This window comes from Pelobates fuscus, chromosome 9 (assembly GCF_036172605.1).
Source record: "Pelobates fuscus isolate aPelFus1 chromosome 9, aPelFus1.pri, whole genome shotgun sequence".
In the NCBI taxonomy this organism is placed as follows: domain Eukaryota; kingdom Metazoa; phylum Chordata; class Amphibia; order Anura; family Pelobatidae; genus Pelobates; species Pelobates fuscus.
Window position 1 is genome coordinate 51,664,253 of NC_086325.1, and position 17,645 is coordinate 51,681,897.

Consider the following 17,645-nt stretch of genomic DNA (forward strand, 5'->3'; position numbering starts at 1 on the left):
ATTTTTCTTACCTAAAATAACATACATGCAACCATTATAAAATGGCATTTAAAAGGCTGATGGCAAGAAATAATCATATTTCTAAATGGTAAACTTATAATGGCATACTTAGAATTCTTATAACGTATATATTCTCCATCTCAAATCTCCTAAAGGATTCTGGACACCAACATAACTTAAGTGAATTTGTTTTGATAAGTGCTGGCCGCATACTCATGCTGTGTTTCTCTCCCTGTTTTAATATGTTTAGTTTTGCTAAAAGGACAACTGTCACCTCAAAATAACATTTTGATATGATTATCATTTCATTAAGTTTTGAAAAGATAAAGTTTTTTTTTTTGTTTTTTTTTAAATGAAGTATCCCAAAAAAAATAAAAAAATACCTTTAGTATATGACAACATCCTTCAGCCATATGGGTCAGTCAGTGTTTGAAAACCAACCTTGGGTCAGTCAGTGTTTGAAAACCAACCTTGGATGGAATGAAGTCAGTAGCTCCTGATTATTTACTGAAAATAGATCTAATAAGAAGATTGCTTTGTGAAATCAGGCAGCAAGCTACAAAGCCTTTTTTCTTTTTTTTAAAGCAAAGCCAATGATATTATAATGCAGATAAATACATAGCATGAATATATGACTATGAGGCCAAATTCTATCTAATACACTTAAGTTATGTTTAGTCCTCATAGTGTGAGTCCTTTTTCATGCTTGGAAGTTGAGAGTGCTAGTTAAACAGGTATAGAGGCCTAGTATATTCATGAAACACATATTGTACATATCTGGTTACCCAGAGTCTAAACGTCACAAGAACAACATCTGGAGAGAGTGCAAGTAACGTGTACGATTTATCTTTTAATCTGCGCTTAAGTATTCTAGAGTATAGCTATATTTCACTAAGATCATTTTTACTGTGGCAATATTTATTTTTATTTTTTTTATATACACACTGGATTAAGAACAGTTGGTTTAAGTCCCCAATTGCACAATAGAAGTGCTTGGATCTATTTGTTTATATTCACTGATGTCTGCTGGAGGTTAACTAGAAGTTCATGAGAACATCCATACACCACGTTTTAAGCTCAGACCACAAACTACATGTAAACAGTTACAGATGGGTAAGGAATGCTTTGCATGGTTAAATATAATTATCAATTTTACAATACTAGTAAAAGCACAGGGATTTTTTTTACCCCCTTCTGTCACAGGCTTTGTAGTACATCGGAATCTTAGTGTATAATAATTTTTCCACTACCCGGATACAATGTAAAATATATCACGAGCAAAAAGTAAAATCACATTTTATGCAAGTAAAAAAATGTCACCCACTGTAAAGCAAACTCTTTAAGATTATTGCATTATTACAGCACCCTGGGATTACTTTCATCTTTGTAAAATTCACTTCAGCCCCAAGACCACCCTCAGTGCTGTCAACCAGACAGCTGGAATGTTGGTCCAGTCCGTCTATATTAATTTTGTCCAAGTTATGTTTGGTTTCTCCCAGGAGAAAGATATACCATGGAGTGTGCTTGTGCACAGAGGCGGCTCTTGATTTAGGCGGCCGCCTAAGGCCTCGCGCTGATGGGGGCCTCGCGGCCGCCTAAATCACCTTAGGGCAGACTACCATGTCGGGTCCTCGGTCAGATGTAATCATACCTCGCAGTCGTGTGTAAATAATTAGCATAATTGCCAATTAAATGTGTTTATTGCAAATTTAGTTTGCAAATTATGCCATAACTACAGTCGGAGCCGCCACACTGCAAGCCTCTGAACAATGAATACATAGACTAGCTCTCTGTATCCAGCTCTGCAAGCTTGTCCTTCAATACAACTACAGCACCTTGTCCACACAATCCAAGCCCTCTTTGGGTGTTAGGGGGTCCCTCATGTTTGAGTTTCGCTTAAGGCCTCACAAAGTCTAGAGCCGCCACTGCTTGTGCACATTCTAATCTGGTTTATCTCATAGCTACCCTTTAAGGCTAGTGTTCACTATAAACAAGGAATGATATTGCTATATTACTTTCTTTATTTTACTAGAAGAAGGAAAACATTTTTATTAATCAAGCCTAGCATTTCTAAATCATGTCGCACAGGGGCGGGCTGGGCCGGGGGGCAGGGAGGCAATTGCCCCCCAGGCCGCCCGAAATTCTTTTAGGACCGGCCACGGCGGGCCGGCCCTTTAAATGCTGCAGCCGCCGAGCGCTCTGTAAAGAGCGCTCAGACAGCTGCAGCTGCTTTTTCCTCCCTCCCCTCCCCTGTAGCGTGGCCGAGCTGCTTTCCGGTCCGCGGTGCCCAGTGTGCACCTTCCGGTCAGTCCGACCGGTTACAGGAAACAGAAACTCCTGTTCCGCGCGGAACAGGAGTTTCTGTTTCCTGTACCCGGCCGGACTGACAGGAAGGTGCACACTGAGCGTGCACCTTCCTATCACTCCGGCCGGGCACTCCGGCCGGGTAAAAAGAGTGGAGGGGGGAGTAAGAAGAGGGGGCAGTAAGAAGGAGGGGAGATAAGAAAAAGGGGGGAAGAAGAGGGGGAGGGGGAATAAGAAGAGGGGGAGGGTGGAGTAAGAAGGAGGGGAGATAAGAAAAAGAAGGGGGTGAGTAAGAAGAGGGGGGAGTAAGAAGGAGGGGAGATAAGAAAAAGAAGGGGGTAAGAAGAAGAAGGGGGAGTAAGAAAAATAGGAGGGAGTAAGAAGAGTGGGGAGTAAGAAGAAGAAGAAGGGGGAGTAAGAAGAATAGGGGGAAGTAAGGAGGGGATATAAGAAGGAGGGGAGATAAGAAAACGAGGGGGGAAGGGGAGGGGGAGTAAGAAGAGGGAGAGGGGGAGTAAGAAGGAGGGGAGATAAGAAGAAGAAGGGTGGAGTAAGAAAAAGAGTGGGGAGTAAGAAGAGTGGGGAGTAAGAAGGAGAGGGGGAAGTAAGAAGAAGAGGGGGAAGTAAGAAGAAGAGGGGGGAGTAAGAAGAAGAGGGGGGAGTAAGAAGAGGGGGGAGTAAGAAGAGGGGGAGTAAGAAGAAGAAGGGGGAGTAAGAAGAAGGGGGGTGTAAGAAGAAGAAGAAGAGGGGGTAAGAAGAAGAAGGGGGAGTAAGAAGAAGTAGGAGGGTTAAGAAGCTCTAAGGGACAGAAGGGACAGCTCTATAGGACAGGGGGCAAGACAAGGAGCTCTTTCACACTATGCACGCGCGCGCGCACACACACACACACACACACAATGCATCCCTATACATACACAGAAACACACAATGCATCCCTATACATACACAGAAACACAACATGCTTCCCTTACACACAGAGAAACACACAATGCATCCATTACACACACACACACACACACACACACACACAATGCAACCCCCACACAAAGACAATGCATCCTTTGCACACATACACAGAAACAGACAATACAAACACACACACACTGCTTTTCTTACATACACACAGAAACACAATGCATCTCTTACACTCAATGCACACACATACAGACACACACCTTGCATCCCTTATGCATACAAACACAGATTCAAACAATGCATCCCTTACACACAACCAGAAACACATAATACATACCTTATACACAAATACACACTGCTTCCACTACACACAAACACACTGCATCACCTGCACAAACTGGTATCCCTATAAACTACATACCATAAGCACACATATTAGATCCTCTACAATAACTCATAACACATCCCCTACACACTCCACTCCCTGTGAGCGAACTCATGGGTGGGTGGAACATATAAGTGGACTTATGAGTGGGCCTTATGGGCATACCCACCGTCAGGCCCTGGGGCCCAGACCTTGAGCTGTGTAAGAGGCCCTCAAAAAATTGAGCTGCTTCTAATTCTCCCAGAACATTGAATTTTGTGACCACAGTTGCAAACAGCCTCCAGAGATCCTGTTCTACACCAGACCAGTGGAGCCAAACTGCAGCTCATCATCATCCTCATCTAATTGTAAGTAGGCAATCTAGTATATTATTAGTGACACTAATCTATAATTTACCTCACATTAAAGGGACACTATAGCTTAATGAAGTGGTTGTGGTGTCTATAGCTGGTCCCTGCAGGCTTTTTAATGTAAACACACACTGTGTGCAGCACTGGCGTTAGTTCATATGGCAGATCATATGGGTGGGGCATTGTGATGTCACATGGGGGAGCGGCAAATTTATATTTTGTCTAAGGTGGCAAAAATCCTTGCACCGGCTCTGATCCTGGGCAGGTGCACCAGTCTACTGGTGACCCACAGGAGGGGAGTTCACTGATTGCACTGCACTCTTCTCCTGCCCAGACCCGTCTTGACCGCAGTGCAAGTGCCCTCTGCCCTCTGCCCCTAATTTACAGTGGCTCACACTCACAACAAGCAGTGCCTGGAGCCCTTTGCAGAGACGGAAACAAAGAGGTTCTGCGGCAGCTGGCCGTCCTGCAAGCATTACATTAAACAGCTGTTCCCCATGCAGCCAAAGGTGGCGTTGTGCTGGGAGACTGTGATTACTCTTCACTTCCTCACAGCCTACAGAGCAGCGCATGGGGAGAGAGAGGAGGAGGCATGATTTAATCTTACAATAAATCCTCTAAGCAAACCTTTATAAATTTGGGGGGGATCAGCTCTGTTTCCACAGTTTATTGGTGTTTACTCTGATGTCTGTATTAATATTGAGGGATGTCTAAGTAGTAACGTCAGTGTGTGTCAGCAGGGCCAGCCGTTGGGGTGGGCAAGCTGTGCGGTCACGCAGGGTGCCATGACAACAGAGGCGCCCGGCGGCCAACACAGCTCACAAGTTGGGTACACCAGCATATTTAATTTAAACGATTCGCTGGTGGTCCACTGGTGCGCACCAGCAGTAGGTGCAGTCAGATCATATCCTCTCCCTCGTGGTTCCGGCGCTCAGTTAGTGAGTCAGAGCACAGGCTCAGAGATTCTCAGCCTGTGCTCTGACAACATTGAAAGTCAGAGCCGTGAAGGAGTGGGTATGGCAAAGAGCTACTGATTAGCATAACATCAATATCCGTCATAAAACCAGGAAAAGGTGGGCATGGATGGTGAACTGATTTGGTGGCGCAATGGGCCACTTGACTGGTTTTGCCCCCCAGGCCTAAGGCTGCCAGCCCTCCCCTGATGTCGCATCTCTGCACATATATGGATTCTACTAGTTATTTTGCTTTAAACTTCTTGCACTCAAAGAATCTAACTCCTCGCCCTTTCAAACAAGTTGAATTTTGCAAACAGCATGAACCTTTGCCCCTAGTCCCCTACATAGGTCTGTCAATTACAAACCGGAACCAACCATTTTTGAAACGGACAGGAACTTTCAAGTATTTACCTATAGTTGCAGATTGTTCTGGAACTATTTCTTCCAAATACTGTACTTGTGGTAATAGTTCCTATAGAATATCGAGAAGCTGTTAATGTGCTAGAAACGAATGTTGAATTGGAGTAATGATCACTTTCTGTGGGATGCTGCTACCGAAGAAGACTATAAAGAATGATTTATAACCTCTGTAGTGACAGCAGTGTCAGAAAATCCATCATCTTGGCAGTTAATTACAAGGTTTCCCCCTAAAGAATACAGGGTGCATCTGATGGGTTTATCTATGTGATTCAATCTGGGTATTGCCGTTCCATTGTTCTATCATCGTGTTCCTTCGTTTTAATCCGAACACATACAAATACCCTTTCACTAAGAGCCGCATAACTGTTAGAATATGTTAAACTCCCTGTCTCTAGATCTCTAGCTCTCTAGTACATTTTACACATTTGGACATGAAATCTATACGATCATCATCAGTGTAACAAGCCTCATTACATGAACATGGCTTCATGATAAGTTTAAATGGGTAAAGAGACAATCAAACATTAAATACAAACGGTTACTTCACAAGAAATTCGTTAAAAAAATATTTGTTTTTGTTCATTAGGACGAAAACAGCACTGCATATGCGCAATTTTTTAATTTTTTTTATTATTTCCAAGCCCCCACCCCCTGCCTTAAAACCTATGGGGGGTAATACTTTGACCCCCATATTGATAAAAAGGGAGGTTAAATCCGCCTGCATGCCCCTATTTGCGGTATGCTGCAAGTAGGGGCATGTGGCCTAAATAGTATGCCGCGGGTGGGAACCCTAAATAAATGAGTCCCCCCTTTAATTTATTAGGGTCCCCATCCGCCGCTCATGGGTGAGGACCAGGGGGGACATTAGGTCCCCTCCATTATTTATTTTAGGATCCCCATCGCCGCTCATGGGTGGGGATCAGGGGGGACATTTGGTCCACCCTTTAATTTATTAGTGTCCCCATCTGCCGCTCATGGGGGAGACATTATTTATTTAGGTTCCCCACCCGCCACTCATGGGTGGGTACATTAGGTCCCCCCATCATTTATTTTTTTTAGGGTCCCCACCTGCCGCTCATGGGTGGGGACTAGGGGGGACATTAGGTCCCCCCTTTAATTTATTAGGGTCTCCACCCACAGCTCATCTCCCTTTTATCAATATGGGGATCATAGTGACCCCCATACAGATATATATTTAGTTATATGACATCATTTAAAACAGGATATAAATTTATCCTATATAGAAGTGTCAGAGCTACGGTAAGAGTATGTGTAAAAATTAACTATAAGAGCTAAACAGCTACTTTTTTCATATCGCAACATTGTTATAGTTTTTGCTATAACTTTTGGTTACACGTACTCTTACCGTAGCTCTCTATCACTTCTATATAAGATACTGATTTATTTACATCCCGTTTGAAATGACAGAGAGTTTAACCTGTGCCAGGTCCCCCATTATTGCACTAGTGACTGGGCAGCAATAGCTGCCCAGTCACTAGTACTTTTAAATTTGTTTAGGCAACATGCCCCTACTCGTGGCACGAAAAAAATCGTATTAGTACGAAAACGAACGCACAAGTCTACAGAGCATCACATAAAAAAACATGTAAAAAATCATAGATGGAATTCACTGCTTTATTCAGTAGTGACATTTCTAACTACTAACAAGAAGTGTTTCTCTTTCTCTGTGTGTCATGATAAATTTAAAGAACAGAAGAATGTTTTATAAAAGAATGGGGTTTGTGTGATTTTGGGTGGTTTTGTATCTCTGAAATGCTTTTTTTTGTTGTTACATTTTTCATTTACACGACTAAAGATCCGACATCAGAAAACAGTGTTATAGTTTTTATAGTGTTATATTTCACTAAATCTTGGGTTTCTGAACCAGAATAGGGTCTCAATTGGAAAGACAAGCCAGATGCCCTCTCAAATGCTAGACATAGTTTCAAGATGGAACTCAAGTTTTGCTTGTTTGTTCTATGTTTTTTAAATTGAGCTTGATGGTTTGTTTTATCAAATGACTAAGTTATAATTTGTTTTTCATCAAATAATGACCACTAATTTGTTTTATACACCCTAACTCAAGAATCAGTACAGAATTTTCAGACATATTTAGAACTAGACTTGTGAACAAAGGATATTTTTGTCTCGACTGAATTCAGCCCCCCCAAAAAAACAACTAATTAAGTCATCCAAAATTCGTCACTGTGGGGATTCAGTTCATCCTAATATCATGTAAACGATTAGTGGAAAACCTTACCATTTAGTCAATATATGTGATTATAAGCGTTCGTCTACTTTTGAGCATTCAGTTGTATATTTTAAGAGTTCTGTTCGTCTGATCCATAAATAAAGAAATAAACAGATCTCGTCTTTTTTTTGTTTTACGGGTTTTCATTTGCCATGCAAAGACATTTTAACAAATAGTTTGTTGTGCCGAAGAGTATTAAAAAAAAAAATTTACAAAAAAAATCACCCTCAAACAATTCTCACGTGAAATAATTTCAAATCCTTGCGAAACTTCGGGTGAGAGGTGAAAGGATGTACATAATGATATGCTGCATAAATATGAAAGCAGAACATATAGATTAAAGAACTACCAGTAGTCATCTGCTTGAAGGGCTGGTTTATGGAATGTCTTTGGGCAATATAATTGAAGGCTTACATAATTTTCAGTGGTATGAATAGACTTACAGGATGATGATGTTCTTACAAAAGCTTCCTTGTATAACCTGTTCCTTTTTTTTCTGATGTAAATCACATGAACTGATCACTAATGATTCCAGTAAGAAGACAAGCTTTTTTTTTTTTTGTCAAACTCCAATTTTAATTTCAGAAGAAAAAAAAAAGACAAAAGTGAAAATAGCCAAGGGGCAGATGGGAAAGTCAGCTTTTAAATGCCCAAACACAGCTACTGTTGTGTTCACCCACAAGACACATCTTTGTGCTAATAAATGCAACGAGTAAAAGCTCCCAACATGTTAAACTCTGCATTGAGAGGGAGGGTTACGATTTCAGAAACATACACTTTTCGTTGGTGGCAGCAAAAATGCCTATACTATTTATCAGTGTGAATAAAACAAACCGTGCAAATAAATACAAAATTAAAAAAAGAAGAAGAAGAAGTTACCCGTACTCTAAACAAAATACTTCTCTACATTTAAATAGAGGGTTTTGAGACCACTGCAATGATCATTCAAGTTGGTAAGCTCATCTACAAAAGTCAGGGCAAACCATTTTTAGTCCTACACTGACAATGTATCTATTGAACTGCAACAAACTAATTCCAATTAAATGGCTGAGGGTTAGCAAACCATTTTAAACCATCAAATGCTATTAGAAAAACAACTGATGGATCAGCGCTTCATGGCCAACTAGAAGACGTGATAGGAGTAGGCTGCAACCTAAAAGTATGAGGTTCCCTCACAAACCGTCATAAGGAAATTGTATACAATAAAACAATAATTAGGTCGCCCCACAGTAAAAATAGATAAAATAATATAATACAGATGATTTAAAATGTAAAAATGTATACTTACATTAAAAAGACAAATAGAAATATGTTACAGTCCAGACTATAAAATGTTTATAAAAAGAGAGTCCAACTTGTTTGAGGTACTCAAATGAGGTGTGGATCTAAATCTGTGGGAGTCTCGAGGTAGTTAAAATTTCTTGGTGCGGTTTGAGCATTCAGATGGAAAAAAAAACTCAGTGTAGTTTGTCACAGGCACGCAAATGAGGACTTTAAAACCAGTAGTATTCCTACTCACCTATTTGAGAGCTAGTATAAGCTCAGGTGTAACTGGCATTCAGTGGCGTTGATCCCCCACTGGTAGGATATAGGTGGTGGTTGTTGATAGGTTTCTAGGAATGAAGGTTTCCCGGCAAGGAGAGAGAAATTAAACAGAAATAGTGCTCTCTGTATAAAGATTTTGTATAAGAGTATGGTACAAAAGGTCTTATACTCACATTTAAGTGAGCAGGATATACTGTTCACTTTTAGTAGTGTAGCTGGTATAATCATATAATATAAAAAATAACAATAGTATATGGCACAATAGAAGTTTAAAAAGCCAATATTCCTTTAATAGTGCACAATAAAAAAATTATTCAGAACAGCCAATTGTTTGTATTGCCTATGTAAAACCTCATATACAAGGTTAATGTTTTTACTGCCAGTTGATAAAGCCCTGTGTTGGCAAAACGCGATTTAGCTGTTCTCGATACTTTTTTATTGTGTACTGTTAAAGGAATATTGGCCTTTTAAACTTCTCTTGTGCCATATACCTTTTTTATTTTTACCTTCTTATTATTTTAACCTGGTCACCAAGAATATTGAAGAGCCACTCGCAAAATAATCCCAGGTGGGGATTATACCACCTACGCTACTAAAAGTGAGCAGTATATCCTGCTCACTTAAATGTGAGTATAAGACCTTTTATACCATACTCTCATAAGTAATTTTTATACAGAGAGCACTAGTTCTGTTTTATTTCTCTCTCCTTCCTGGGAAACCTTCATTCCAAGAAACCTAAGAATAGAAGGAAAAAAAAAAAAATGAAGTCACTCAAACCACAACAAAGTGGGTGAGTGAAATCTGGATAGTAGGTAAGTATCTTGTTTAAAGAACTGTTAAGTTTAGCTGGACCAGCACTAAATGTACATATATACACACACACACGTGTCTCAAAACTAGAACCAAAGTAAGAAAATGACTAGCCTTATAAGGCTTCTCCACTGACTCATAATGGGAGCATAGGCTCATCCAGTAAATTGCTTAAACTAATAGAGTAGCTTTACTAGACTGCTTGTTTTAGCCCAGGATTTGCCCTGACCCCAATCTAGATTAACGTAAATATACCAGGGTGAGAGTAAATACCTTATTGGTAGGGGTTTCCGAGACAAATAGACACAACATCTAAGGAGTAATGTACAGTCCTAACAAAAGTTAATTAGAAAGTTTGTAGGACAGTAAGATAAAAAGTCGCTCTCCCTGGTAAACTAGCTAGATAGTTAGTAGAGACAGAATAAAAAGAGTGAGAGAATAATTAAATCAGTGAAAACGCTGCATGTCTATATTAAATAGACATCCCAAGTGCATAGGTGCCCAACACCTACTTATAACATAACCCGCGTTTTGGTGCACTAGCGTGTGCACCTTCATTAAAAAGGTAATTTTTAGACAAAAAAAAAAAATATACCAACAAACTCCCAATATACATGACTTAAAAAAAAAAAAAATCATTAGGTTTCATTAACTAAGCATTGAAACATAACATTAGTAAAAAATAAAAAAATAAAAAAAATAAAAAAATAAAATAAAAAAAAATCTTGGCACACAAGTTTACATTGTGGTATCCTTTGCCGTTTAGTTGGACTGAGCGCTCGTGTGGTCATTTAGTCTCAGAAGTGATGAGCTGTGAGGGGATTGTGGTCAGAGATAAATAGAATGTTTCTTCAGAGATACATGTTTATTTTACACTGCTTAATGGATGCATTAAATGTGTCTTATTTTTATATCTAAGATTAGTAATAAGCCTTTATACTATAACCAAATCAGCTGCAACTGCTGTAGTAAATGTGGTGACCAGTGTGTACAAATGGCAGTCAATGCATTACCCTCATGTCAGGCTCACCAGCTTTCATTTACAATAAAATGAAAACCTGTCTCAGTTACCCCTCCTTAGTGAAGTTTGCCGGTAATACCCTGGGTGGTAGGATGCATGAGCATGCCTCCAGCTACATCAAGTTCACTAGTATACCACAAAGAAGTGCTGCATGCTCATGCATTTGCATGCACATTCACACAAAATGTGTAACACGAAGAGGCATTATTTACTGCAGTTGTAATAGTAAATGGAGAGCAGCAAAAGTTAAACGTATTTGGGTATGGTGGGTGAATCAGAAAAGATTCTGGAGCCAATGTGTAAACAGGTTCAATAAATTCCCAAGAGAAGCGTTTCTTCAGTTATGGGAAAAAGAATGTACACCCCCTTTGAATTCTATGGTTTTGCCTATCAGGGCATAACAATCATCTGTTCCTTAGCAGGTCTTAAAATAAGGTAAATATAGTCTCCGATAAAAAAACAACAACACATGACATATTATACAGTGTCATGATTCATTTAACACAAATAAACCAAAATGGAGAATCCATGTGTGAAAAACACTCATGTGTCTCCCTGTTCCTGGTTGGCAGTCTGTCTTCCAGAAGCTCAGCACACATTGGCTTAGTGGTTTAGGAGATACTGAGAGGAAGAGGCCTGCAAAGAGAGGAGCAGAGGCAATGAAACCACTGCCTGCAGGAACAGACTGAAACATTTTAGCACTTCCCACTTTCTTTTCTGTATCTTACAGATGTGCAAGTAGCCTAGGTTCTCTTTGCAATGGTACAAGATGAGCTAAAACTTGAGATCTGAGGAGGGACCCACCAAAGGGCAAGCTATTTGAGCTGCTGTGTATTTTCAGTATGCACCCTGTTTTGTTTTGTTTTTTGCGCTCATTAAAAACAGATGTCAAACACAAATATCAACACTGTGACGAAAGCAACTGCACCACTGGGTTTTGGAAGGGCATGCTTGCCTTCCTCTTACCCTGTGACTATGGCCCCTGTGAAAAAACTTGGTTTAAATCAGTTTGTGCCTTTTTGTTTTTTTATAGCCATAGTTCGAACTTTTGAAAGTGGCACTTCAAACTCCCGAACAGTTGAAGTGGCCGCCATTCGAACACGTGGTGGTGGCCATCTTGTTTGCATGGACCAAAACTGCGAATAGACTTCAGGGGGACTTAGCCACGAATGCCTTGGAACTATTTTCGGTCTGAAAACCTTGCGGTTCCCGGTCGGTCCTCCAGCGGCACTTAGCCGCGATTATATGGAACTGTTTTGGGCATGGGACCATGCCTGAGCCTGGGCAAAATATATGCTGTTCACATAGATCAGGGCTATCAGGGGATGTGCCATTTGTGGGGATATGTTGTGTTTTGGGGTACTTATGGGACTTTGTGAAAAATTAGTTTTATCTGCATGGAGATAATTAAGTTAATGCATTATCTGCCTTAATTATCTCCCAGGCAGTGGGGAGGGATTGTGTATAGTGTATGGGAGTGTCTCACTGTATAGCTCTGTTTTTATTGGTTTGTTAACTTTGTGTCCCTGTGCCCAACAAGGTCCACGTGGGTGTCACCCTTGTTGAGAAACTTGCATAAAAGGCCAGTGAGCCTCCATTAAAAGGGAGTTTCTCTTCACCCTCAATTTGAGTGTTGTCTCTTGTGTGGAGGGAACAGCTATATCACTACAAGGGATTGCTATAATCATTATTCTCCCTTGGATTCTCTGAGCTCTTGTAAGAGCTGTTCGTGCTTGACTCTCTGGAGGAAGAGAGGTTCACCCACTGTAACCTGGAGCCTTGTCGTAGGTCCAGGGTAGGTAGGAGACGGCGAGACCCCAACCAAGCTGCGGTGGTTGTGGGGTCTGCAGTGCTTATGGTGTCTGGAGCAGTGCTCAGATTCCTCGGTGAGCACTAGGAGCATCCGTCAGCGGAGGTAACCAGCCGGGGTACAAGAAGCTCCATTACAAACACTATAAATTATCACAAAACAAGATGAAATGTAATAGTACACAGAATGCCAGATATTAGAATTTAGACTTTTACCTTCTGTTTCTCCCACGGAGAGAGATTTTCTTTGCTGCCACAGTGGCTTGTACTAATGTGTTTATATTTAGCTATCAGACAATAACCTGAGGCTCTCCAGTCATTACACCTTTAGCACTATTTACAGTCTGTTCAAGGAAAGCATTTAATCCGACCTTGTGATTTTTTTAAATGTGATTTGGAACATGATCCTTCAACTTTGGGAAATGTACTGTTCTTGGCATGAAATCGCTAACACCGCAGTAAAATTGAGGGCTGGTTACAGTAAATAAGATATTAAGTTGGTAAAATGCCTGGTTATACAATTATTGAACATTACCAGGAATGGTGAGAAGGACACATTTAATTTGTTCATATAGTTACATTGGATGCTGGTATGAATCTGAGCAGCCTATGTTCCTGGTTCCTTTAGACGCCTTATTAAGGAGAAATACGTTTAACCCTTTTGGGCATTTGGAACTTGGCCAATCAGATGGGAAAAAATGTCTAGAGGTCAGATCGTGCCCTATTTGCAAATTCTAGTGACCTTGTTTAGTTTGCACTGCTTTTTTTTTTTTTTGCTATACCCTGTGATATTGATATTAATTACTAGCCATGTTAATTGTATTAATTTATTATCCTACAAAATAATTGCTATACATTTTAATTATATTTTGAAGATATTGGAACCGTTATGATTGCTCATTAGTTAGTGTCCCAGGTGCTAAATGTAGTTCTGTAGACTATCCTTACAGTGCTGACAATCCTTAATTTACTGGGACAGTCCTGTATTTTGGGTTACTATTTCAGCAACAACAAAAAAAAATGAATATATATATATATATGTTTTATTTATTTTTAAATCACCTGGGCAACTTCAAGATGCAGGAAAGAACTGGGCAAAATGACTATGCTCAAAGCAATGCAACAGAATTCTGTGAATTGTCTACCTTGTGGGGGCAAGATATCAGTCAGCAGGAAGACCCCTTGTACTTTGCCCCGTTTTCTTGCCAGCACGCTCACAGGTGGACAGGGAAGATTGGCAGCTATGTTCTTGGGAATTATTTCACTAAGTTCCAGAGTTCAGCGTTTCTTAGCAAATCTCACACATTGCTATAAAGACTAGCAGAATAAAAATTGAAAGTGTGTTTGGGACAACTGGGCACTCATCACATTCTCAGCTTTTATAATTCACAGTACATTATGCCAGAGATACGATTTTTGCATAACTGTGAATGAAATAAAACCAGATACCACTATAAATTTTGAAAGTACAGTCATGTGTAGAGTAGGGAAGCTAGGCATGAGTAAGAGTTGTTAAAAGTGAGTCCACAGGGTGTTTTTAGGTATCTATTGTAATATCATTCTTGTAGCCGACATTGACATATACCTAGTGGATGACAAAAGAATATAGAAAAACGTGCGGTCCCCTAAATTGAATTTGTGCCAGCAGACACAGGAAAACGCTTCCAACATTTATTTTTACATCACAACATCGTTTTTCCGCTTTCCTAGGATGTAGATCAACCAGCCATCATATCCTCAGCAACATATTTGCCAAAATAAAAAAAAAAGCAAGCACAAAACAGTACCCCAAAAAAACATAATTATAATTAATTTTAATAATAAAAACGTAATAAATCCATTTCTTAAGAACATTAAGTTATGGAAGGAAAATACAAACGGTCTATTACAACCGATAATGGTATTTACAATGAAAATATAACTGAAACAAAGTATCATAAAATTACTGCAGACATTTAACAAAAACAACTAGCTCTCTTGGGAGGAATTTTATACAAAGAGTAACAGAACGAATGGCGATTAAGGATATCTTCAATATTTCCTTTTCCACTGTAAAAACCAACATCAAACAAATCTGCAGTTAATGTACAAATTAAACAGTTCCTCTGTTCAGAGAGAGCCAGGCAGGCATCAGAGGTTTTCTTATAGGACACAGTCCGGTAGAAATATTCCAGATTTTCCACCCACACATTGTAATAGTCAAAACCCAATTTTTACACCCATTCATTGTTATAGTGAAAGTCAAATTTTTACACCCATACATTGCGATTGTCAAACCCCAATCTCTAACCTTTTCAGCTCTAGCTGTACAGAAATCTTTTGCTTTATTAAGTGATTACTAAGACAGATGTTCTGCAGGTAATTAGATTTGAGTTGAAAGGGAGGATATTAACTAAATATGTGTAAATCTGAGCAGCCATTTCTCTTGTTTTGGGGCTTTGGAGAGAGAACAGTTCCAGTCTTGAATGGCGCCCAGAGGCTGGAACCCTAGGCAAGTGCCTGTCTTGCCTAATGGTTGCGCCGGCCCTGGAACAAACTGAAAGGTCTGATATAGTAACAACCCCTGGATGTTGGGCTAAGGTAACATCCCCAAGATGTACTTGGAAACCAGAGTAATCTGAATGTACCTTTCCTGGTTAAATACTTTGTTATTATTATTATTATATCTTAGTTGCATGCACACAGCAAACATCCGTGAATCCAGATTCAGAAAAAAAACATATATAGTTCTAATTCGATCAGTTATTCCTGATCTACAAATTAGCAGTTTATCTAGGGCCATGGATTCTAAGCAATATCCACTCCCTGTGTGACATAGATGTGCCAGGAAGGCCACCAGTTAAAATGGATCCTGGCATGTGACTTGGCCTACAAGAGGTTCAATCAGTGATTGATGGTTTAACAAAGTAGCCAGCCATCAGATTCAGGCGTTGCAGTTCGTCTCCACCCAGCAAATCATATCTATGAAAAACTACATGACATCTAATGTAAACACACATTGGCAATTATGTACTGTATAAACAGAAATTCTGGGTCAACGTTCTAAAACGGAAGCAATCACCATGGAAACAAGAGGACTATCCTGCTTATTGCACCCTTTCAAGCACTTTACTCCAGAATGTTTCTTAATATATAACTCTGATGTGGCTGTCCATCTGTGTGATCTGATAGACCTAGCGGGAAGATGGTAGCACATGATACATATTAAACAAATCATTCAAATATGTGTTTTTTTTATTTGACTGCATTTTTCAGCAGTTCTGTTTTTTTTCTTAGGTTATCAACATTTAGTATTTAGGAGCTTTCATTAAAAATGCAGTATGGATTTAGGTAAATTCAGCATAACTCCCAACTTTTTCAAATGGACAAAGAGGGACACTTTTATTTTAGAGGTGTGAGTGGGAATATAGCCACGAGCAGGGCTGTTCTGAGAAATATTATGTCACATACTATGAACTATTTATGCAACTAAAATGTACTTTAGAATAAGAACAATGACTCCTATAGACACAGACTGATTTCTCAACACATTTAATGTAGATTAAAGACACATTACTGTGTGTTTTATGGCTGTGAAGCACTGTTATACACTCAGACATATCATCAATAATTCCAGGAAAGGAGGAATATTGAGATAGAAGAGGGATAGAGGGATATGGGCTCTAAATAGGGACACATGTGAGGTATTATTTAGGCTGCAGGGATTTTATGGTTGTATATAATATGGCATAGAAAATACAAATATCTTTTTAATGTTATAGTTCAGTTATGAATCAGTTTACTACAATACTTTGTTTATTAGGCGCTTGTAATGGTTATATTTATATGCATTGTGTTTAATTTTTAAACAATTTACAAAATCCTAAAATTAAAACGATACACAATCCAACATAACCATAGCAGATTATTGTAGTGATTATGCCAAATAGGGTGGCATGGTTTGCCATAAACAGACAGTTTTCCCTTACACCAGAAACCAGCCTCCTCCTTAGTCATATTGATAACGCAGAATGAACATTACCAAATCATTACCGGAATTCTTGTCTAACCTCGAAGACATGGAATGGTGGAGATGGCTGCATATTGTTAAACCAACTATGTCAGCCAATCAATGCCATTCAGACTGAGTGAAATTACCATAAATAATGCAGAAAATTTTGGCTCTTGGGAAATGGTAGTGGAGGCAAGTAGTGGTGCCTGCAGACCCCGGTAAGAGGTCATACTGTTTAACATGTTTGAGTCCATACAATGTAGTATGGTACTTGGAGGGTTTCTTTAATTCAGCATTATTAATGTGGTCCAAGAAGATCATCTGTGTATGTAAAACTGTTCCCAAATGGTTCTGTATTAAAAGAGACACAACACATGGGGAACCTAAGAAGGCATAACCACTACAGCAGACTGAAGTGCCCCTTTAAATTCAATGGAAAACTGTATTGATGCAGACAGACAAGTATTACAACTCTGAAGATTTATTATAATTAACCTGTTAGCCAATGAAAAAGCTTTATTGTTAGATTGCAGACATCCAGTGTCAGTGAAATCCCCATAGGAAAGCATTCCTTCAATGCTTTCCTAGGGGGAGGGCCTAATGCGCTTGCAGGCTCGCCACGAATACAGGTTAGCCCCACCCCTAGTGGGATGATGTCGGAGGAGGTGGAGCCCCAACCCAGCACCGAGGGACATTGGCACTGGAATGGGTAAGTGACTAAATGTTTTTTTAAACTCTTTAGCTGCTGTGGGTGGAGGCACGAGGGCGCACATAACAAGTCCAGAGAAGACTCTTTCAGACTGTAAAACTTTTTTTTTATGTCTGCATAACTTTGTTTGATTTACTTTAAGCTACTAACACAAACTGTTTACTGACATTGTGTCATAT

At 39.7% G+C, this 17,645-nt stretch overlaps 1 protein-coding gene across 1 annotated transcript in view; it reads left to right on the forward strand.

The window, feature by feature from the left end:
* The window catches only part of NRK (Nik related kinase), a 185,049-nt gene that overhangs the window by 32,567 nt on the left and 134,837 nt on the right, over nt 1–17,645 (forward strand). The window lies entirely within an intron of this gene.